Raw genomic sequence first — 24,538 nt, forward strand, 5'->3', positions numbered from 1 at the left:
TAGTTTGGCAGGTGTGTCCAATGAAAGGCAAGACTACTTAAGAAGGCTCTCTCACATTATTAAGCAGCCTACATTTTCTGCCAAAATGGGAAAGAAAAAGGATGTGTCGGCTGCTGAGAAGCAACAAATTGTGGAGTGTTTAGGTCAAGGCATGACTACAATCAACATTGTGCGATGATCAGGATGAAGTGTCTTGGCAATCAAGAAGTATGTAGCTGATTCACAGTACACACGTGTGCGTGCTGATAAGGGCAAATTGAGGACTCTTTCCTACAGGCAATTACGTCAGGTTGAAAGAGCAGCGGCAAAAAAGCCTTGTCATAGCAGCAGACAAGTTTTTGAAGCTGCTTGTGCCTCCAACGTCCCCCGAACAACAAGATGCAGGGTCCTTCAGAGGTTTGCAGCTGTGCATACGCCATCCTGTCGACCTCCTCTATCCACTTCACACAAGCAGAAACGGCTCCAGTGGGCCAAACATTACATGAAGACTGATTTCAAAACTGTTTTGTTCACGGATGAGTGCCGTGCAGCGCTCGATGGTCCAGATGAATGGAGTGGAGGATGGCTGGTTGATGGACACCCCACGCAAACACGGCTACAGCGCCAACAAGGAGGAGGTGGAGTAATGTTTTGGGCTGGAATCATGGGGAGAGAGATTGTCGGCCCCTTTAGGATCCCTGAAGGCGCTAAAGATGAACTCCATAATGTATGTGGATTTTCTCAAACAGCACTTCCTGCCATGGTTCAAGAAGAAGAACCGTGTATTTCACAGCAAGATCATTTTTCTGCATGATAATGCACCATCTCATGCTGCACATAAAACATCTGCATCTCTGGCTGATATGGGCATAAAAGGGGACAAACTTATGGTGTGACCCCCATGCTCCCCTGACCTCTACTCCATTCAGAACCTTTGGAGCATCATTAAAAGGAGTGTCTATGATGGCGGGAGGCAGTTCACATCTAAGCAACAGCTCTGGGAGGGTATTCTGTCCTCATGCAAAACAATTGAAGCAGAAACCATCCAAAACCTGACAAATTCAATGGACGAGAGAGTTCAGAAGCTCCTTTCGAACAAGGGGTCCTATGTGAAAATGTAACATCACCTAGAATAAAGTTTTGAGTTGAAAACTGTTTGATTTCAGTTTCTAACAACCTGCTAATGCTTATAATTTCAAAAATGACCATTTTTTTGGTCTTTATTAAAATGAAAAGGTTGATCGAAAAGTTTGGGGGATCTAAGAGTGTGGCAACCCAGTAGTCATGATTACTTCGAATTCTGACAATATGAGGGTCATGCTGCAGGTAGTGCAGCAAGAAGGCACTTATGTGTCTTGCGCATCTCGGAGCCCCAAAATTATTTTCCGGGCTAGATGCAGCTAAAAATTATTTTTAATTTTAAATCTGGTGAAGCTTATTATAGATGGCCTAATAGGATCAGTGCTGCACACTGCTACAAAGCCCAAATTATTTTCCAGTCAAGATACAGATAAACATGATTAGTAATTTGAAAGCTTAAAACGGTTGGTAGGGTGATTTTAACCAATCATCAAGCTTTTACTCTCCCCAGGATGACACAGGGGTAGAAAAGTCGTTTCGGATCCATGATTTGTTCATCTTTATGAACGTGAGTCTGTCTACATTATCAGTGGAGAGCCGCGTGCGCTTATCTGTCAGCACACCACCAGCAGCGCTGAACACACGTTCAGACAGAACGCTGGCTGCGGGGCATGACAAGATCTCCAAGGCGTAAGTGGCTAGCTCCGGCCATTTATCCAGATTGGAAGCCCAAAAAGAGCAAGGGTCCAGTGACACAGTCGTGGCTTCAATGTTTACTTGGAGATACTCCTGTACCATCGTCTCTAGGCGTTGACTATGTGTCAGACTTCTTGTCTCCTGTGGCCTTGCAAAGGATGGGCTAAAAAAGTGGTGAAATGATTCCGCAAAATTGATGTTACCAGCAGATACTGTGGTTCTGTTACGGTTTGAGTGCTGAACACTTGACGGTCCCACGGTTGGCAAGTTGGAACTGTGAGATTCACTACGTGCACCACTGGTATTTTGTGGAAAAGCACATGTAAGATTCTGCAACAGTCTCTGCTGATACTCCTGCATGCGTGCATCCCTTTCTATGGCAGGAATAATTTCTGCAAATTTACTTTTGTACCGGGGATCTAACAGTGTGGCAACCCAGTAGTCAGGATTATTTCTAATTCTCACAATTCGAGGGTCATGTTGCAGGTAGTGCAGCAAGAAGGCACTCATGTGTGTTGCACATCCAGGAGCACCAAGTCCCTGTTGTGTTGGTGGCGAGGTAACAATCATGCTTCCTTCCTCTGTCCTCTCCCCCCAACCTCGCACAACAGAAATGTGATCAAGGTCTCCCTCATCTGATGAGTCTTCCATCAGTTCGTCCTCCACTTCTTCCTGGGCTCCTGCACCTTCCTCACTAGTTTGGCTGCTACCATGCGCCCTGGTAAAACCATCTCCCCCACCCTCACATGCCTGCCGCCTTGGTGCTGCCGACCGTCTGGACCTTGCAGATGTTAGCCCTTCCGCATACAACTCCTCCTCCTCTACTTCCTCCACCTCCTCTTGTGCCACCACCTGACTCCGAATTCTGTTTAACATGTGCTCCAGCATGTAAATCACCGGAATAGTCATGCTGATAATGGCATCGTCAGCACTAAACATCTTCGTCGCCATTTCAAAACTGTGCAGAAGGGTGCATAGGTCCCTGATCTGAGACCACTCCTCCAGCGTGATTTGCCCCACCTCTGAATCTCGTTGGCCCAGGCTATACGTCAGAACGTATTGCACCAGGGCTTGTCAGTGCTGCCACAGTCGCTGCAACATGTGCAGAGTTGAATTCCACCGGGTAGGCACATCGCATTTTAGCCGGTGAAGTGGCAGGCCCAACGACTTCTGTAGAGATGTAAGTCGCTGTGCTGCGGGATGCGAACGGCGGAAGTGAGCACACAGCGACCGTGCCCTCTGCAGAAGGCCATCTAGTCTGGGATAGTGGGCTAAAAATTGCTGGACAACCAGGTTCAACACGTGAGCCATACAAGGCACGTGTGTGACATTGCCCCGGCGAAGGGCCGCACCCAGGTTTGCAGCATTGTCGCACACGGCCTTCCCTGGTTTCAGGTCCAGTGGAGACAACCATTCATGAAATTGGTTCTCCAGAGCTGACCACAACTCCTCAGCTGTGTGACTCACATTTCCCAGACATTTCAATGTAAAAACCGCCTGATGACGTTGAGCCCTACTGCCAGCATAGTAAGGAGGTGTGCAGGATCCCTTCTGCGCAGTTAGAAAGCTTGTGGCATGACCAGACAGGCTTTGGGTGCAGGTGGAAGACCGAGAGGAGGTTGAGGAGGCAGAAGCAGTGGAGGAACTTTGACATAAAGAGGATTGACGCACAACTCGTGGGGACGGCAAGACTTGGACAGCAGCCCCTTGTCCTGCTGTCACCATAGTTACCCAGTGCCCAGTCAGCGACATGTAACGCCCCTGTCCATGCCTACTCGTCCAAGTGTCTGTGGTGAAATGCACCCTGTCACACACAGAGTTTCTCAAAGAAGCGGTGATGTTGTGTGCGACATGCTGGTGGAGCGCAGGCACACCTTTCTTTGAGAAGTAGTGCCGACTGGGCATCTGGTACTGGGGCACTGCGACGGACATAAGGTCTCGAAAATCCTCTGTGTCCACCAGGCGGAAAGGCAGCATTTCTGTAGCCAAGAGCTTGCAGATGGTGAAATTCAACCTCTTAGCTTTCTCATGGCTAGGAGGAAATGGTCTTTTACTTGTCCACATCTGAGGGACCGAGGGCTGGCTATTGTGCTTAGACGGGGTTGATAAGGGTGTCCCCGGCAAACTGCCGGTCTGTGAGGAAGATGCAGGCGGACATGTTAGGTTGCCTTGATCCAAAGGTGGTGCTATCGATGTCGGACAGCGCTCAAGACCAGCTGGTGTTACCACCTCCAAAGAAAATGATGACCTGCCAATCACGCTGGCTGTTGCGGGTAAAGAGGTGGCAGGTCTGCGCCCCAAAACAGGTGTGACTGCTGTCCCCCCAGTCACAGAGGATGAAGAGGCCGTGGATGCACAAGATATGGCAGACGGTGGTTGGCCCGGCCGGCTAGGCCGCATTGTAGCACACTGAGCTTCCCACTGCAACTTATGCTTCATGTCCATGTGCCGGTTCATGCATGAAGTACTCAAACTATGTATTTTTTGGCCTCTACTTAGCTTTTGCTGACAAATGTTACAGATAACACGAGTTGGGTCATCTTTATCGATCTGAAAAAATGCCCAGGCTATGCAAGGCTTAGCACCCATGCGACCTGAAGAGCCACCACGACTTGTGGTGAGAGGCAGAGTTGTGTTTGAGGATGCAGTTGTTGACGTGCTTCCAGTACTACGTCTCTGTCCAGGAAGGCGCAACCTGACCTCGTCGTCACTAGCATCTTCCTCCACCTCCTCTGCTGACCTCATCTCTTGGCTGACTGTGGGTTGACAGTAAGTGGGATCTCCGACCTCATCATCATCACCCTGTGCGTTATCACACCCGTCGTCCTCAGAGCCAACCTGTTCCTGCCCTGACAAAAAACTAAAGTTGTCGCTCCAATCAGGTATTTGAGTCTTATCATCGTCTTCCTCATTGTCTCCACCAACAGGAGTTACAGTTTGGGAATGAGGGTCTACATTATGGTCAGAACCTTCTGCGTCTGGTCCTGGATCCGACTCATAAAGATTCTGGGCATCAGTGCAGATCATTTCCTCGTCTGGATTCACAGAAGCGCTGGAGTCGACCTCTGATTCCCAGGCTATAGTATGAGTAAACAGCTCTGCAGACTCAACCATCTGTTCTACCTCATACTCAGACGGGCAGCTGGAGATTTGGGAGCTGTGAGGAAGCAAGTGCGATTTGGGTGACACCTTTGAGGACTGGAGTATTTGTGATGTTGAAGTTGATGTGGAGGAGAGCCCACTTAAAGGAGCACTTGATATCCGTTGAAGCACCTGCTGTTTTTGTGCCTCATCTGGAATTTGTAGCGATTGGTGTGGCCGTAAGAAAGGGATCTTATCACATTGTCCGCTAAAAGAAGTAGACATTTTAGTTTGGCTGGAAGATGGTCTTTCTTCTGCACCTACCCCACGGACACAACCTTTTTTCCCCTTCCCAACACGCCTATTCCCCTTTCCACCAGCAGCAGGCCTTTTTCCACTCATTTTGGTGGTTAACTAATTCACAACTCTGGAGTTGTTTGCACAAAAAAACAATGGATGGTAACCGAGCAGAGCTGAGTGGCCAAACTGTGGTATTAGGCCAAAACTATTGGCTGGGTTAGATGCAGAAAAAAATTATTTTTAATTTGCAACCTGATGGAGGTCAGTATAGATGGACTAATAGACCAAGTCCCACACACCGCTAGAAGCCCAAATATTTTTTCAGAGCTAGATGCAGAAAAAAATTATATTCAATTTGCAACCTGCTGGAGGTCAGTATAGAAGGACTAATAGAACAAGTCCCACACACTGCTAGAAGCCCAAATATTTTTTCAGAGCTAAATGAAGAAAAAAATTATTTTTAATTTGCAACCTGATGGAGGTCAGTATAGATGGACTAATAGACCAAGTCCCACACACTGCTAGAAGCCCAAATATTTTTTCAGAGCTAGATGCAGAAAAAAATTATTTTTAATTTGCAACCTGATGGAGGTCAGTATAGATGGACTAATAGAACAAGTCCCACACGCTGCTAGAAGCCCAAATATTTTTTCAGAGATAAATGAAGAAAAAAATTATTTTTAATTTGCAACCTGATGGAGGTCAGTATAGATGGACTAATAGACCAAGTCCCACACACTGCTAGAAGCCCAAATATTTTTTCAGAGCTAGATGCAGAAAAAAAATATTTTTAATTTGCAACCTGATGGAGGTCAGTATAGATGGACTAATAGAACAAGTCCCACACGCTGCTAGAGGCCCAAATATTTTTTCAGAGATAAATGAAGAAAAAAATTATTTTTAATTTGCAACCTGATGGAGGTCAGTATAGATGGACTAATAGACCAAGTCCCACACACTGCTAGAAGCCCAAATATTTTTTCAGAGCTAGATGCAGAAAAAAATTATTTTTAATTTGCAACCTGATGGAGGTCAGTATAGATGGACTAATAGACCAAGTCCCACACACCGCTAGAAGCCCAAATATTTTTTCAGAGCTAGATGCAGAAAAAAATTATATTCAATTTGCAACCTGCTGGAGGTCAGTATAGAAGGACTAATAGAACAAGTCCCACACACTGCTAGAAGCCCAAATATTTTTTCAGAGCTAAATGAAGAAAAAAATTATTTTTAATTTGCAACCTGATGGAGGTCAGTATAGATGGACTAATAGACCAAGTCCCACACACTGCTAGAAGCCCAAATATTTTTTCAGAGCTAGATGCAGAAAAAAATTATTTTTAATTTGCAACCTGATGGAGGTCAGTATAGATGGACTAATAGACCAAGTCCCACACACCGCTAGAAGCCCAAATATTTTTTCAGAGCTAGATGCAGAAATTTTTTTTATTCAATTTGCAACCTGATGGAGGTCAGTATAGATGGACTAATAGACAAAGTCCCACACACTGCTAGAAGCCCAAATATTTTTTCAGAGCTAGATGCAGAAAAAAATTATTTTTAATTTGCAACCTGATGGAGGTCAGTATAGATGGACTAATAGACCAAGTCCCACACACTGCTAGAAGCCCAAATATTTTTTCAGAGCTAGATGCAGAAAAAAATTATTTTTAATTTGCAACCTGATGGAGGTCAGTATAGATGGACTAATAGAACAAGTCCCACACGCTGCTAGAAGCCCAAATATTTTTTCAGAGATAAATGAAGAAAAAAATTATTTTTAATTTGCAACCTGATGGAGGTCAGTATAGATGGACTAATAGACCAAGTCCCACACACTGCTAGAAGCCCAAATATTTTTTCAGAGCTAGATGCAGAAAAAAATTATTTTTAATTTGCAACCTGATGGAGGTCAGTATAGATGGACTAATAGAATGATGCTATGCCCAAAAGATTTTACTTCACTAGGTGCAGTAAAAAAATTGGTATTCTATACACAGGTGGTATATCTTGCAACACAGATAGGCTACTCCACTGACTAACACACTCTGCAATAGGCCAAAAAGGATTAGCTTTGCTAGATTCAGCCAAATGCTGTGAAAAAAATCTTGCACAGCACTGGCACAGACCTGCCTGGCAAAAACTGATAGGAACTGATGTAACCTAGTCCTGAAAAGGACTCCAATTACAATTAGTCTTTACTCCCACAATCTATCTATTTAAGAGCACAGACCTGCTTGATAAAAGTCGTAGGAAATGCTGTAACCTAGTCCTTAAAAGGACTGCAATCACAACTATTCCCTACTCCCAAGCTATCTGTATATTTGTGCGAAAATTGGCTTGAAATTAACAAGGTATAGCGCACACAGCAACAGCGGTGCCGTCTAACACGCAGCTGCAGCAGTGAGAAAATGGTGGCGACGGGGAAAATGGCTTGGTCTTATAGGGCAAGGACATGTGACATACACTGCCAATCACACATGCCCTTGCTTGTGTGAAAAAAAGCACTTCGCTCCGTGTGTGCGCTGCTGATAGGCTGACAGATTGCACCTCCCCACTGCAAATGCGGGAAAGAGAAAAAAAAATGGAGATCTTCATTGTTCCTGCAGAGATCCATCCCCTGCCCCTCCCCCCACCCCGCTGTACACTCAAACTGCGTATTAACATTAATTTTCATCATTACTGAGAAAAAATCCAGTTATGATTTTGGTGCACGAACAGTTATCGAACATAACCTCGAACAGCCGAATTTTTCTCAAATTGTTCGTGTTCGCCGACCGGCTCGAACACCGCCCAAAACAGCTCGAATTTGAGATTGGCGAACAGTTCGAGTAGAACAACGCTCATCTCTAGTAGTGACCCGGTCCGTGACCCAGGGCAGTCAATAAAAGGGGAAAAAGTAAAAGGTGAATAAAGTTTTTTTAGATAATATTCGTGACGCCACCTGTGGTATGCGGCTATATGGGGCCATCGCCGCGGTGCAGATCCTCTGGAGCTGATGGTGATGCAGAAGAGTTGGTTCAGCTCTCCACAGGCAGAGCTAAGCTCCAGGGCAGTATAGTGATGTTATGAGGTAGATGTTGCTATGCAGTGTAGTGCAGGACTGGTGATGGCGCAGCAATAATTCCAGGACACAGTGGGGTGCAGTCTTCAAGGTTTACTCACAGTTATCACGCTGCTCCAGGTTACTGTGGCGCCCCTGAGGGTTCGGTCGCCACAGAGGTACTGCATCTCAACCAGAGGTGTGGTATCTCACTCTCAGGTAAGGAAGGAGAACAGCTCGGGACCCTAACACCTGCATCCAACACATACCCGCAGTGGGTGTAGGGCGCGATTGCTCCTAAGGGAGAGCACAGTCCCGGGTCCCTAGCTGGGGGGGAGGAACTATGTAGTGGGTGTGGGTGGAGGAAGTAGCTTAGGGGAGCACATGAGAGGAAGGTATAAAAAGGGAAGCCATCTTAGAAAGAGAAGCCAGTCAGTCTGAGGAGAGAGAACAGTCTACAGTGGGAGGAGTGGGGCAGGGCTCTGCAGGAGCTCTGCTTAGGCAGAGGGCCTGAGGAGAGGCCCAGGACTGAAGAAAGAGGAGAGGGAGCAGGAAGGGCCTCAGGAATGGAAGAAGGAACCCCAGGGGTATGGGCAGTGCGAGAGGCCACCCGTAAGCACGAATCTACCAGGAGGTGGAGGGGTCAGGCCACACAAAGGGGACCGGTCCCTCAACTAGCAGAGAACTTTATGACTCAACTAGAAACCGGAGGCTGCAGTATTTCAAGTCCTGCAGCCAACAGTCCATATCAGTCTCACCAAGAAGGTAGCTATATAGGACCCAGGGGACGGAACAGACGTCTCCCGACAAGGCCCGCAGGTACCGGATTGGAACACTAGGTATGAGGTGCAGGGAGACAGCCAGAGAGAGGACACAGAAGGGGGTCCTGCTAAGTACTCCGGAGATATCTGAGGGTGGACTGAACCCCTCCCTGAGTAAGCGCAGCACGACGAGGGAAGTTACTTTGGCGCCTGTAACTTGACCTGCAATAACCATGAGTAAAGACCCTGAGGACTGCACTTCCTTGTCTCTATGTTTCTTGCTGCGCCATCAGCCCCTGCACTACAACGCCCAGCACAACCTACTACATGTACACTGCCCTGGAGCTAAGCTCTACCTGTGGAGAGCCACACCATCCCTGCTGCAGTAACATCAGCTCCAGAGGACCTGCTCCGCAGCGGCGGTTCCCTTAGCCGCATACCACAGGTGGCATCACGAACTTTATAAACTATAATCCCCGGTAAATATTCCCCTATTGAATGACCGCCCTGGGTCACCGCCACTGTGACATCCCCCAGCATTTACCGGCCCGGCACCGGGTACCCCACGGCCCAGGGGGCGCGTCATTACAACTGCCAGATTATTGTAACACAGGTACTTTAGATGCAGTGACAAAGAAACACAAAGCAGCCAGTACAGGGTTAAATAACAAGGGGGATTTACTGTAACAGGGTCAATCTCCACGCAGGGAGTAACAGGGAATATATGGGGACAACAAGGAAGTAGCAGGTAATATGCTATAACTGACAATCCACAGTTGAGCTAGATATAGCAGAGTCGACACGGTTGTAATCGGCAGTTTTTTCACTTAGCTGACTTTTGCTCCTCACAAGGCAGTCGCCGGCTGGTGCCGGTGTTGCTTTCTTCTGGCTTCCCCGCCTAAACAATGCTCCGTCTTCTGGCGGCAGCGGGCGGTCTCCGGTTTGACCCGCTGAGCCCCTAGTCCATAACACTGCACCTCACTTGCTCGGCTCCACGGACCCTGCGTCTCTTCTCCTTCTTGTCGGGCTTGACTCCCACTGTCAACTGCATGCTTTCCCGCGCAAAACTCCTTTTCCTCCCTCTTCCTAGACACGACACCAGCTCCCCAGTCACCTGACTCCTCAGCTCTTCCCCTGGACACACGCCCAGCTTCCCGGTCACCTGACTCCTGTGCTCGCAGTCTGTCTTCCCCCCGCAACAAGAGGCACAGCCCCGGCAGTTCCAGATACCTTGTTCTGAAAGTACTTACACCCCGGTCTTCCCCCTTACACTCCCGCTCTCCTTTAACTCGCCATTCCACGGGCGTGAGTTCATAGAATCATAGAATCATAGAATGGTAGAGTTGGAAGGGACCTCCTGGGTCATCTGGTCCAACCCCCTGCTCAAAGCAGGATTCACTAGATCATCTCAGACAGATGTCTGTCCAGCCTCTGTTTGAAGACGTCCATTGAAGGGGAACTCACCACCTCTCGTGGCAGCCTGTTCCACTCATTAATCACCCTAACTGTCAAAAAGTTTTTTCTAATATCTAATCTGTGTCTCCTCCCATTTAGTTTCATCCCATTGCTTCTAGTCTTTCCTTGTGCAAATGAGAATAAAGATGATCCTTCTACAATGTGACAGCCCTTGACATATTTGTAGACAGCTATTAAGTCTCCTCTCAGTCTTCTTTTTTGCAAGCTAAACATTCCCAAATCCTGCAACCGTTCCTCATAGGACATGGTTTGCAGACCAGTCACCATTCTGGTCGCTCTTCTCTGAACTTGCTCCAGTTTGTCTATGTCTTTTTTAAAATGTGGTGCCCAAAACTGTACACAGTATTCCAGATGAGGTCTGACCAAAGAGGAGTAAAGACCGATAATGACTTCACGTGATCTAGACTGTATGCTTCTGTTAATACATCCCAGAATTGTATTTGCCTTTTTTGCTGCTGCATCACACTGTTGACTCATGTTCAGTCTATGATCTATTAGTATACCTAAGTCTTTTTCACATGTACTGTTGCTTAGCTCTATTCCTCCCATTCTGTATATGCTTTTTTCATTTTTATTGCCCAGATGTAGTACTTTGCATTTTTCCCTGTTAAAAACCATTCTGTTGGTTGCTGCCCACTGCTCCAGTTTATTTAGGTCTTTTTGAATCCTCTCTCTCTCTTCTCTAGTATTAGCTATCCCTCCTAGCTTTGTGTCATCAGCAAATTTAATCAGTTTACCCTCAATTCCTTCATCTAAATCATTGATAAAGATGTTGAACAATACAGGTCCCAGGACAGAGCCCTGTGGTACCCCACTTGAGACATTCATCCAGCTGGATGTGAAGCCATTTACAACCACCCTTTGAGTCCGATCACTAAGCCAGTTATGAATCCACCTAACAGTTGCCTGGTCCATTGCATACTTGGTCATTTTTTCAATAAGGATGGTGTGAGATACTTTGTCAAATGCTTTGCTGAAGTCAAGATATACTATATCTACAGCATTTCCCTGATCCACCCAGTCAGTTCTTTCACCAAACGTTCACATTCTTGAACTTCCTGGACGATACGTTGCCATATAAATTGATCTTGTTCGTAACGGTGAGGAGGCACTCCTGCTGTTGTCCGTTCTGACTGGCGTACCTCAGTTTGACTGATAGGGGTGCAGGGTCACTTGGATTCCCAGTCTCCGCCTGCCCGGTGGCTTCAACCGATGGTGTTCCCTCGCCGCCTTCACTGGGGGCTGCAGGTAATCGAGTGCTGGGGCTCGGAGGTAGAATCAACAATCCTTCTTCATCCACATCGTGGCTTGGGGCAACTGTGACAGGACCCTCTCTAGAAACAGGTGATTCTTCTTCATCCTCGTCATCTTTAGACAGACAGGGCTGCAGCATACTACGATGAACCACTCTGGTAGGGGCTCCTTCTGCCCCCTTGGGTTGAACTTCATACACAGGTCCTTCAGCGCCAACCCTGCGCTTCACTCGGTGCGGGGTCCATTCCCACCGCCTACTCAATTTGCCCCGGGGCCGCCTGTCTCGAACTAACACCCGCTGCCCGGGCCTCAGAGCTGTCCCTCGCAGAGGCAATGTCTCATGATGTTTGAGCTCCCGAAACGTTTGTTGTACCAACCGTCGGAGGGTCTGCAGTCGATGCCTGTGTTCCTGGACCCAGGAAGACATCCCCGTCCGTGGGTAGTCCTCCTCGGGGTCCAGTTCTAACTCGGTAATCGCTCGCCCCTTTTGCCGAACAGTAAGGTATAAGGAGTGAACCCCATCGTACTATTTACTCGGTTGTTGTAGACCCACACCAGCTCGGCCACAAACTCAGGCCATCGTACCTTCCGATCTTCCTCCAACGTGCGGAGCATTTAGATCAGTGTTGGATTAAAGCGTTCACAGGCCCCATTCCCTTGAGGGTGATAAGGAGTAGTCCGTGACTTCTCAATCCTGTACAACCGGTGCAGCTCTTCCATCACCCGGCCCTGGAAGCAGGCGCCTTGATAGGAATGGATCCTCTTTGGGCAGCCGTACACCCGAATGAAGTCTCGGCAGATGGCCTGCGCAGCTGATTCGGCGGTCTGATCTCTGGTCGGGGTCACCACCGCAAACTTTGTGAAGTGGTCTGTCATTACCAGGCAATGTTCATACCCGAGATGCCCTGGTCCAACAGTCAAATAGTCGATCATCAGCACCTCCAAGGGGGCAGAAGTCACAATGGTTTGTATGGGTACCCGCTGCTCCAGGGGCTTAACCAGCTCACAGCTCCGGCATCTTCGACAAGTATCTTCTATTGTTGCTCTCAGTCGAGGGTGATACACCAGCCTCTGCAACCACTGAAATGTCTTCTCTAGTCCGAAGTGAGCCCTTCGTTCATGAGCCTCCTTAGCCACTACTCCGACCAACTTCTCTGGGATTACCACTTGCCAGGTGGTCCCGAACTCTCGCAGTAGCTGTACCCATTGGTACAGCAGCCCGTCTCGCAATCAAAGTCTCTCCCATTGTCCCAGCATTTTCAGCGCTCCCGGGGACAGGGTACTCCTCTCCTCTTGACTGGGGACCTGCCTCAAAGCCACCTATTGACGTAATTGAACAACTTCTTTGTCAGTCTGTTGAAGTTGGACCCAGTCATCTCTTGGCTGGCCTAGCACTTGTTCTTCCGACGTCTCTCCGATCTGTCCCTGCGCCGCGACCAGCGGTCCCACGAAACTTCGGAAGCTAGGGATCTCATCCGCCTCCAAATCTTCATCGTGGTCATCATCAGGCTGTTCATATGTCACTCTGGAGAGGGCGTTGGCGTGAGTATTCTCTGCCTTAGACCGGTAGGCGATCTTATACCGGTACCTGGCCATGCGGGCCACCCATCGCTGTTCCAGGGCCCCCAATTTCGCATTCTCCAGGTGAGCCAGCGGGTTGTTATCTGTTCTCACCAGTACTTCGGACCCGGACAAATACTCTGCAAACTTCTCGGTCATTGCCCAAACCAGAGCCAGCAACTCTAATTTGAAAGAGCTATAATTATCTGGGTTCCTCTCAGAGTCGTGAAGGCAGCGACTGGCGTACGCAATCATGCTCTCTTTCTCCTCCTGTACTTGGGATAACACGGCTCCCAGACCATGTAGGCTCCCATCAGTGTAGAGTATGAATGGTTGGGAGAAATCCGCATAGGCAAGTATTGGGGCTTCGCTCAGCGCCATTTTTAGGGCATGGAAGGCCTCTTCCTGGCTGCTTTCCCACCGAATTGCCCGATTCTTGGAGCTCGCCGGCACTCCCTTAAGTAGCTCTAGCAATGGGTTGGCTATGCGGGTGAAGTTCTTCACGAATCTTCGGTAGTACCCGGCAAGTCCCAGGAAGGCCCGAACATCCTTCACTGTCTTCGGGGTAGGCCACTCCTGTACGGCGGCCACCGTGGGCCTGACTCCTTCACCGGACACAGTATGACCGAGATATTCGATCTGTTTGCGGAACAGGTGGCACTTCTGGGGCTTCACCTTTAGGCCATGATTCTGTAGGCGACTCAGTACTTGCTCCAGTCGCTGGAGGTGCTCCTCGAAGGTGGCGGCATAGACAATTATGTCGTCAAGATAAATCACTGTCGCCTCGAAGTTCAAATCACCCAGGCACCTCTCCATCAGACTCTGGAACGTCCCAGGGGCGTTAGTCAGGCCGAAGGGCATCTGATTGAACTCGAACAGTCCCATGGGTAATATGAACGCTGTCTTCGCGCGGTCATGTTCGGCCACGGGCACCTGCCAGTACCCACTGGCCAGATCCAAGGAGCAGAAGTATCTTGCCTTCCCTAAGGCCGACAGGGACTCTTCGATTCGGGGTAGTGGGTAAGAGTCTCGTACTGTACAGGCATTCAGTCGTCTATAGTCCAAACAGGACCGCAGGGTCCCATCTTTCTTCCGGACCAGGACAGTCGGGGCTGCCCACGGACTCTGACTCTCCCGTATCACACCATTCTGTAACATATGGGCTAGCATCTCCTTAACCTCTTTATACATCTGGGGAGGTATCTGCCAGTATCTCTCCCACACTGGTGCGGCTCTCCCTGTGGGAATCTCGTGGGTAATGGCTTCGGTGCAACCAAAATCATCCTCATGGCGAGCAAAGACTTCCTGGTACCGCTCCAGTACCTCCTCAACCTGCTGCACCTGTCGAGGTGAAAGTCCCGTCAATTCAGCCTGCATTTGTTCTAGGATTCTTCGTCCCCTCTTCGCACTAGCACGGTGGAATTCCGGCGACACGGTGACCGCCAGAGTCCAGGGGTCTCCTCGTACAGCGGACAGCTGTACCGCATCAGGTCGCACCAACTTCTCTGGCATTCCCAGAATCTGGGCTATTTCCGCCCTGGGAGGGAGTGTGAGATCACCTTCACCCAGATTAACGCACCACACTATAACATTGCCACCCTGGACGGTGGCCAGTGTCCGAGCCATCAGGAGTCCGGGGGGTACTTTGTCCATCGATGTTGGTTCTACCTGAACTTCGACCCCCTCAAGAGGTGTGCAGGCCTGTGCGGGTAACGTGAGTACAGTTTGTCCTGGCGGTAAGGTGAGCGCCGTAGCTGCTGGTACTATTATTTTCCCCAGGACCTTCCCTTCACATGACGTCTCCTGAGCCTGGGCGGCTCGGATTAATTGTTGAAAAACCCTCCTTTGGGGGGCTCATGGGTCCCACCGGTCTAGAGGAATCTCCTTCGGCTCACTAATCAGATTTGCCCGATCTCTTTCAGCACATTCATTCCGAGGGTCACCGGGGGTTCACTTCCGGTTCCCCCTGTGACCAAGACGACCCCTTTTTTTCCCACACCTTTTCCATACACTCGGATCTTCATCCATACCACCCCTGCGACCAGGATGGGTAATTGATTAGCTGCCGTGAGTCTAATTACTGGTCCCCATTCAGGTCGCGATATCTCTGGAAATCGCTGTTGAAAGTAGGCTTCTGTCATCGTAGTTACCTGGGATCCCGTGTCAATCAGGCAGTGAACAGCCCGACCGCTTATTTCGGCCCAGACAGTCGGGCTGGTGGAAACTAGGTCCTTGGGACTTCCTCTTTTTCTTTCCCCTTCCTTAGGCTCCGGACTGTGTCCCCCAAACACGGAGCCCGTTAGTTTAACGGCTGTCGCGACAGGGGCCGCCCTCGACTAGCACAGCCCCTGGCGTAATGTCCTGCGCCTCCACACTTCCAGCAGGTCATGTCTCTGTCTGTGTAGGGCGGCCTCACTTCTCTACGGAACTCTCCTGCAGGGCGGGGCCTGAATTTAATTCTTTCCCTAACTGGGGCAATCGATCTGGGTATCTCTGGTGTTCGGTGTAGGGGTCTTCTTGAGACTGGACCATTCACTCCGCATCTCCTGTATATCTTTTCGCATCTCTCGAGCCCATTCCGGTTCAGCTGCAGGCGCGGTGGGTACCTCGTTACTTCGTACCATCCCTGCCAGGGCCGTCACCCCCATCTCCTGCTCTCTCATACGTGCCTCCGCCCCCACTTCTAGAAAAGTCATACGTGGGTTAGTGCGCAGGCGCTCCCGCAAGGCCTGCTTCAGCTGCACATCCCTGAGGCCTGCCACAAATTGGTCCCTTAAGATCACGTCAGGGGGGCCCATTCCCAAATTCCCCATGTCGTCTTTTCTAGTGATATAGGCATGTACCCTCTGTAATGCATTAACATACTGCGTCACAGTCTCCCCCTCCTGCTGCACTTGGTGAAACAGCCGTATCCTCAGCCCTCCTACATTGGTGGGATCCCCATGCATCTCCTCCAATATCCACACCACTTTTTCTACAGTATCCCGGTCATGGGGAGGTCGGTACATCACGGATTGTCGTGCCTCGCCTTCCAGGGCCAGTAAGGCTATTTCGGCTTGCATAGCTGGAGTCATCGGATGCATACGTAACATACTCCTAACTCTCTCAAGCCAGTCCAACAGCATCATATTGTCCCTGGTGAACTTTGGGAGATTGCTGAGCATGGCCCCCAGCGGCAAGCTAGATCTAGGGGCTCCCAGGATGGACTGATCTGCAGTGTCTGTGTCTAAAGACTGCATCCTGCCGACTACACCAAATGTAACACAGGTACTTTAGATGCAGTTACACAGAAACACAGAGAAGCCAGTACAGGGTTAATGAACAGGGGGGATTTATTAAAACAGGGTCAATCTCCAGGAAGGGAGTAACAGGGGAAATATGGGGACAACAAGGGAAGTAGCGGGTAACATGCTATAACTGACAATCCACAGTTTGGCTAGATGTAGCAGAGTCAACACGGTTGTATTTGGCAGTTTTTTCACTTAGCTGACTCTTGTTCCTCACAAGGCAGTTGCCAGCTGATGCCGGTGTTGTTTTCTTCCGGCTTCCCCGCCTAAACAATGCTCCGTCTTCTGGCGGCAGCGGGTGGAATCCGGTTTGACCCACTGAGCCCCTAGTCCATAACACTGCACCTCACTTGCTCGGCTCCACGGACCGTGCATCTCTTCTCCTTCTAGTCGGGCTTGACTCCCACTGTCAACTGCATGCTTTCCCGCGCAAAACTCCTTTTCCTCCCTCTTCCTAGACACGACACCAGCTCCCTAGTCACCTGACTCCTCAGCTCTTTCCCTGGACACACCCCCAGCTTCCCGGTCACTTGACTCCTGTGCTAGCAGTCTGTCTTCCCCCCGCAACAAGAGGCACAGTCCCGGCAGTTTCGGATCCCTTGTTCTGAAAGTGCTTACACCCCGGTCTTTCCCCTTACACTTGTACACGTGCATCTTGCCCTGCCTGCTGGTCTGGAGAGGTGTAGTGTTGAATGCAGGTGGGTGGGTCCCAGGCAGTACTCCTTCCTTACCTGAGAGTGGGGTACCACACCTCTGGGTGAGATGCAACACCTCTGTGGCGACTGAACCCGCAGGGGCATCACACTTGTCACAACAGTTTCCTGCAGCAGCTTATCCTCAGAGTTAGTGACACACAGGTGCTGACCCGTCACTGCCATCATCTGTTCTCCAAAAGGATATATCACTGATATAAATGCAGCTAAAGGCAAATAGTGCGGAGAAAAGCTGGGTTTGGAAGTCACTAACATGCAATTTATTTTTACAGAAAAATCCCCTGGTGCAGCCTATTTGTCAGCCATGCTTCTGACTCCTGCATTCAGTATTTTGCACAGGAGGGTCTTCCTATTTGTCAGAGAAATTTGCTCCGTTTGAGGTAATATGGCTGGCCAGCACAGAGCTGACATATTGGTGTCTGTATGTAACTCCTCCCATTTTCCTCTCATAGTTCTTCCTGGCAACCAATCACTGTGAAGCAACCCTCCCCATTCCATCTCAATGTGCAGAGGCTTACTTGATTGCTGTGGTTGTACAGTTGCACACAGAGGTTTGAACTTCACATGACTTCAGCATCATGTCTGTCACATTCTATAGAGGTGCATGTAATAGATGAATGAGAGTCCGCAAAATAAACTTCATTTTATTAGATGATTCCGTAAAAGGATGATAAATGTATTTGCTAAATCCTGAAACACATCACCTACACGTTTCGAGCCTATAAGGGGTTTTTAATCACTCGGCTGAGTGCTCTTGTGTTTTCATAATTAAAGAAGATGTCCCAACAAATTTGCATTTAATAAACTGTCCTAATTACTTATATAATGATGTGAAAATGTATTGCTATACTTACGAATCACCATCTTCTCCAGTTTCCAGCGTCGCTCCGATCCTCTTCTTATCCACACAACCTCCAAACTGACTCAGTGGCTTACACTGGGTATTCTGTATGAGCCGGAAGTCACTTTTCTGTGTAAGGCTATGTGCTCATGATTTTTCCTGAGCGTTTCTGCATCTCACTGGCAGAAAAAACGCATGCGGATTGTACATGCGGATTGTACATGCGGATTGTACATGCGTTTTTCCTGCCAGGTAGAAGCGTTTGTTAAGTGTTTTTCACATGTATTTCCGCATGCGGGTTGTCAAGCGCTTTCCAAGCGATTTTAGCAACACTTGGAAAGTGCTTGACAACTTGTGCATCGTGGGCACATAGCCTAAGTCTATGCGGCCTTGTTCTGAGTCTCCATATATTACATAGAAGAAAGAACGGTCACAGTGCAAGCCAGAAAAGAAGAGCTCACATGGGACTGGAACTGTGCTGATAACTGAAGAAGACGATGGTTGGTAAGTAGAGCAATATATTTGTACAGCATTACATAGATAATTAGGACAGTTTATGAAATAAAAATTTTGTAGGGACATCTTCTTTAAGAACAACTTATAGGTTCGAATCGCGTAGCTGTGTGTTTCAGGATTTATCAAATACTTCTATCATGATTTTAAGGCATCGTCTAATAAAATAAAATTTTGGACAATTATTCTGCAGATGTTGGAAACCTTTGTTCATCTATTACATGCAGCTCTTTTTGGGAAACGGCCCACAGTTTCTTTCATGCACTCAGGCTTGGACTGGCCTTCAGCAGAGCAGGAGAATCCTCCGGTGGGCCCCTGTGCAGGAGTGGGCCACCACCCTCTTATATGAGCAGTACTTGACACAATATGCTTGAATCACTATGTACAGACAAAGGCAACATCTTATTCATGTAACAATCTACCCAGTTCATTGTTATATACATTTGTGATTGAGGATAATGTCACATTTACATGTAGCTGAAAAGTGGGGTCCTGGAGTTGGTTACTGGTGAGCCCTTGGCACTCCAGTCAGACACTGCGATGTACTGCAACTGACAGATCAAGGGCAATGTACTCGGGGGCGCTGTAGAGCTGATGTATTTTTTCTTACTGCACATTCTGTAGGGGTATGTCACCCCAGCAACGATGATGATATCACAACTCAATCTACTGAGATCTCTGCATAAGTCTAGTCTCACTCAATCGTTTTTTATTCAAATTGTAATATCATAAATTCTGTAGAAATTAAGCAGAAAACTAGACCTGGTGAGTGAATCTGTTGATATAAAATTCATGCTATAAAATTACAGATAATTATTTCATGACTTTGTTTTGTAGAGATTATAAGACCACCCAAACGCCTCTCTGATCAGATAACGCCATATTTACACAGGATCTAAAGTCCATCGTCTTTCATCCCGGACACTGGGACCTGAGGTTAGTGACATCCTATAAAGCATGGATGAAACCCAGAAGGAAGCCGGATCAGCACCTCCCAGCGCTTCCTCTGTGTCACCCGTAATGCTGATCGATGTTGTCCTTTGCCCTGTGAATTAATGGGAATTGGGCGGAATTTGTGGAGTTCATAAATAGAATAAGGGAAAAACAGAAATTAAGGGTGGTAAGAAAACATCAGCAAAAAATCACTATGCATGTGAGTGTGTCAAAAGGAAATGCCTGTCTGATTAGGCCAGACCCGAAAACCAAACTTACTAGATAATAACTCAATGCACAAGGGAACTGTCACATTATATGTAGAACTGAGGTCCATAATGGCAAAATACAGAATTGCAATGGAATGACTGGGTCTTAGCGCAGTGAATGATGTAGGTGTAGGTGCAAAACTTTCCATAATGCAAACGTGAATCTGGCATAAAGCAACTTAAAGGGTTTATTTAAGTTTTCATAGATGGGTATTGTTGGATAGTGCCTGTAAAAACAAGCACTTTTGCAATTTAATGTTTATTAAAATTTGTAGCTGTTCTTGAAATATTAACATTTTTCTTTTGTTGACAGCTCATTGCCTAGGAGACCGACCACCGCTGCTGTTTAGCTTTTAAGTACTTACGCTGAAGCAGGTCGGGAGTGAGAGAGAACAGTGTCCTCCAGATTTAAGGCTGTGTGCCCACGATGCGTTTTTGGTGCGTATTTTGGTGCGTATTTGCAGCGCGTAAACGCTCCAGAAACGCATTGCATACCTTATCCAATGACTTCCTATGACATTCTGTGCACATGGTCCGTATTTTTTCTGCGCGGATTTTACTCGCAGAAAAAATACGGACATGACCAATTCTTGTGTGTTTCTGCATGCGTATTTGCCTATACAATGCATTGGAAAAAGGCATGGCAAATACGCATCAAAAACGCATGTAAAAAACGCATGCGTTTTTCTGCCAAGGAGATGCAGAAATGCTCAGGAAAATTTCTGCTTCATTTCTGCATTGTGGGCACTAAGCCTAAAATAGTGCTTACAAGATCAATAGAAAAGAACTTGTAGGCAATGTGCATGTTCAGCCACTGATGCAGGACAGCAGAGGTGGTCGGTCACTGAGATAAAGAGCTGTATGCAAAAGAAAAGTGTTAATATCTCAAAAACGACTAAAAATCTTAATAGACGTTAAATTGCAAAAGTGCTTATTTTTACAAGTAGTATCCAGCAATGCCCATCTATGAAGATGGCAATAGCCCTTTTAACTGGCCATACACATTAGATAGCTGTTAATTGAATGATTGTTCAGCCATCTCACCGGACTCCCCCAGACACATGAATATTCAGTTCGGTTTTGTAATCGTCTGTCCTCTATGAGAGAGTCACTGCCAGACTCATCTCCCCGCCATAAAAAAGGATCATCTGTTGAATTTACAACTCTGGGTTGTTAAATATGCAAATTGTCTCTTCAGAGAGGAAGAGGACTTGAACTCTAGCGCCACCTATTGGAAGTAGCAATCCTAGAAGGCAATATTGACCATTTAATGAGCGTTGCCACATGAGTAGGATAAAAGTCAAACAAGAATCTCTATTTGCGACATCTTTCGGAGTGTTGCCCCTCCTCAGTGCAAAACAAGAGATCTGATTTGTCTGATTTATGCCAAGTCATGTGACAAGGCTTGTGAAAGGGTTGCTATTGACTTTTAGGATTGCTGCTTCCAATAGGTGGCACTATAGTTCAAGTCCTCTTCCTCTCTGAAGAGGGAATTTGCATATTTAATTTCCCAGAAAAGCATTGCTTGGCCTACAAGTCTCCTTACACAGGCATGTCACTCTCCACAAAGAGAGATATTACCACTTAGACCCAAACTTTGCGTTGAAAAAAGGTGGCTTCAGATGAGTGACCTTTAAAGGGGATCTGATCATAGTTTTTTGCTATGTAATCTGAGAGCAGCATGATGTAGGGGCTGAGACCCTGATTCCAGCAATGTGTCACTTACTGGGCTGTTTTTGATACTATAACAGTTTTCTCTGCTGCAGATCTAGCAGCAGAGCTCTAAATGCTAAACTGTGTATAACCCCGCCCACATCACTGATTGGCAGCTTTCTGTGTACACTCTGCATAGGCAGAAAGCAGCTAATCAGTGGGGGGTAGGGGTTGGACCAGGAGGCATGAGACAGCTTGTACAGTAGTGATAATCTCCTGCTGATAAAACACTGATTTTATTGAAACACCATCACACCGCCTAGCAATCGCTGGAATTAGGGTCTCTGACCCTACATCATGGTGATCTCAAATTACATAGCATTATTACAGAAGAAAATGTAACGGACATATGAAGCATCATGGAGATTTTAGTAAAAGTCGCTGACTCATTTTGTTAAGATTATTGTGTTTTTTGCTATGTATACCCCCTTTTTCACAAGTAAAGCGCCATGGAATAAATGGCGCTATAATATTATTATTATGTGTTAATTCAGTGGGTGATGGAGGTTCTCAAAATGACCCATTTATAAACCAGCCTGTGAAAACTGTTTGAGGAAGAGTAATATATCGCCATGGCCATTTAGGAAATGAAAGCTGCATTCTTCTGGGCTGGTCAGGGCCGTATTTGCCACTAGGCACCCAAGGGCGAGTGCCTACGGCAGCGGGTTGTGGGGGGCAGCACCACCATGAAGGAAGATTTAAAAAAGTTTTTTTTTTTCATTTCCCCCTTCTTCTTACTTCTTCTGGATGGAGTATGAAAGCAGCCATTTACATTGGGGAAGGTGTGTGCATGGGCAGAGGAGCACCGACCAGCTCCCTGCCCCAAAGGAGGAATATAAACAATAGAGGTGAAGGACCTGTGATGACGTCATACCCATGTGCCTCTTATGGGCGGAGCCATGCTACAGATTACAAGTGAAATGTTTCCTGGCCAGGAAGCAGCAGAAGAGGCACTGGTGACAGATAATTAGGGAACAGAGGTACATGGGGTCGCAGGCTATATGTGGGGGTACATATAGGGGTGCAGACTATATGTGGGGGTACATATAGGGGTGCAGGCTATATGTGGGGGTACATATAGGGGTGCAGGCTATATGTGGGGGTACATATAGGGGTGCAGGCTATATGTGGGGGTACATATAGGGGTGCAGACTATATGTGGGGGTACATATAGGGGTGCAGGCTATATGTGGGGGTACATATAGGGGTGCAGGCTATATGTGGGGGTACATATAGGGGTGCAGGCTATATGTGGGGGTACATATAGGGGTGCAGGCTATATGTGGGGGTACATATAGGGGTGCAGGCTATATGTGGGGGTACATATAGGGGTGCAGGCTATATGTGGGGGTACATATAAGGGTGCAGGCTATATGTGGGGGTACATATAGGGGTGCAGGCTATATGTGGGGGTACATATAGGGGTGCAGGCTATATGTGGGGGTACATATAGGAGGTGCTGGAGATACGTGGGGCCACATACAGTATGAGCTATGCGGGATATATGTGGCGGTGCAGGTTATATGTGGTGGTGCATATAGGGGTGCAGGCTATATGTCAGGGATACATATGGGGGGTGCAGGCTACATGTCAGTGTACATATGTGGGTGCAGGCTACATGTGGGGGTACATATAGGAGGTGCTGGAGATATCTGGGGCCACATATGAGCTATGTAGGGTATATGTGGTGGTGCAGGTTATATGTGGTGGTGCATATAGGGGTGCAGGCTGTATGTGGGGGTACATATGGGGGTGCAGGATATATATGGAGGTGTAGCAGCACTGGGTTCCTGGATTCAAATTCCACCAAGGACAACATCTTCAAGGAGTTTGTATGTTCGCCCTGTGTTTGTGTGGGTTTCCTCTGGGTTCTTTGGTTTCCTCCCACATTCCAAAGACATAGTATGGGGAATGTAGATTGTGAGCCCCTTTGGGGATAGGGATGATAATGTCTGTAAAATACTGTGGAAAATGATGGTGCTGTATAAGTAATGCATAATAAATTAAATATATGTGGGGGTGCAGGCTATTTGTGCATATGGGGATGTTTTAAAGTAGTTGTATAAAAACAGATCGCACATGGACATAAGAAACGGACACATGGATGGCACATGGATTAAAACCTGATGAAAATTAGAATAAAATAGTCTGAGTTTTCTCGATGAAACTCAGGTGATTTCTCATATGCTCATCTACAGGTGCCCTTAGACTGTCAGCTGAACCTGGTAATACCGGTGAGTTTGGCCGACATTAGACTGGTGTGCATGGGAGACTTTAACTACTATCTTTAGCCTGACTTATCGGTAGGGGGTGTCACGACTTAGAGTGACTAGAGCAGTAGGAACACCAAATACGGCCCTGGGTTCATTGTAACAAACCCTTAGGGTGCTTTCACATTGTGATCTGTGTCCCCGTCGGGGCATATGTCCTAAAATTTCCTGCAAAACGGGGTCTGAATGTATGCAGCAGCCTACTTCTGAGTGTCCGCCTTCTGTGGGTGTACACTCCTGAAAAAAGTGCACGGCAGAGCGCACGTTCACTCTGCTGTCACCATTGCGGTCTATGGCCCCCGTCACAGCATGCGTCCAGACCCCGTTTTGCGTGGAATTTTAGGACTTATGCCCCGACAGGGACACAGATCAAAATGTGAAAGCACCTTTAGAATAGGAAGAAGAATTGTGCTACTTATGTATTTAGCGCCCAAAGTATTGTCTACACTGGATAAAATTGTAACGAATTCTCAGCTGTGACAGGTTTGTACAGTCTATGGTCGTAAACAAGAACGTTCTTCTTCACTAACAACAAGCAGAGAATGGTTAGGAAATAAAACGCTAGCCTATTGTGAAGCCGCTGAACTCTTTTTGTACAGTTATAAAGTTACATTTACAAGTCTGGAATTGGCCCCTTTTTCTTTTTTTTTCTAGTGAAATGAATAAAGGTGTTACACTGACGATTGTCTTAGAGACATCTTTTTTTTTTTTTTTTTACAATATTGTCTTATATGCATTTTCTTCCATTGTAAAATACAGAAATGAGAGA

Source organism: Phyllobates terribilis, unplaced genomic scaffold, assembly GCF_046119375.1.
Source record: "Phyllobates terribilis strain yellow unplaced genomic scaffold, ASM4611937v1 Scaffold_5__5_contigs__length_657084704, whole genome shotgun sequence".
In the NCBI taxonomy this organism is placed as follows: domain Eukaryota; kingdom Metazoa; phylum Chordata; class Amphibia; order Anura; family Dendrobatidae; genus Phyllobates; species Phyllobates terribilis.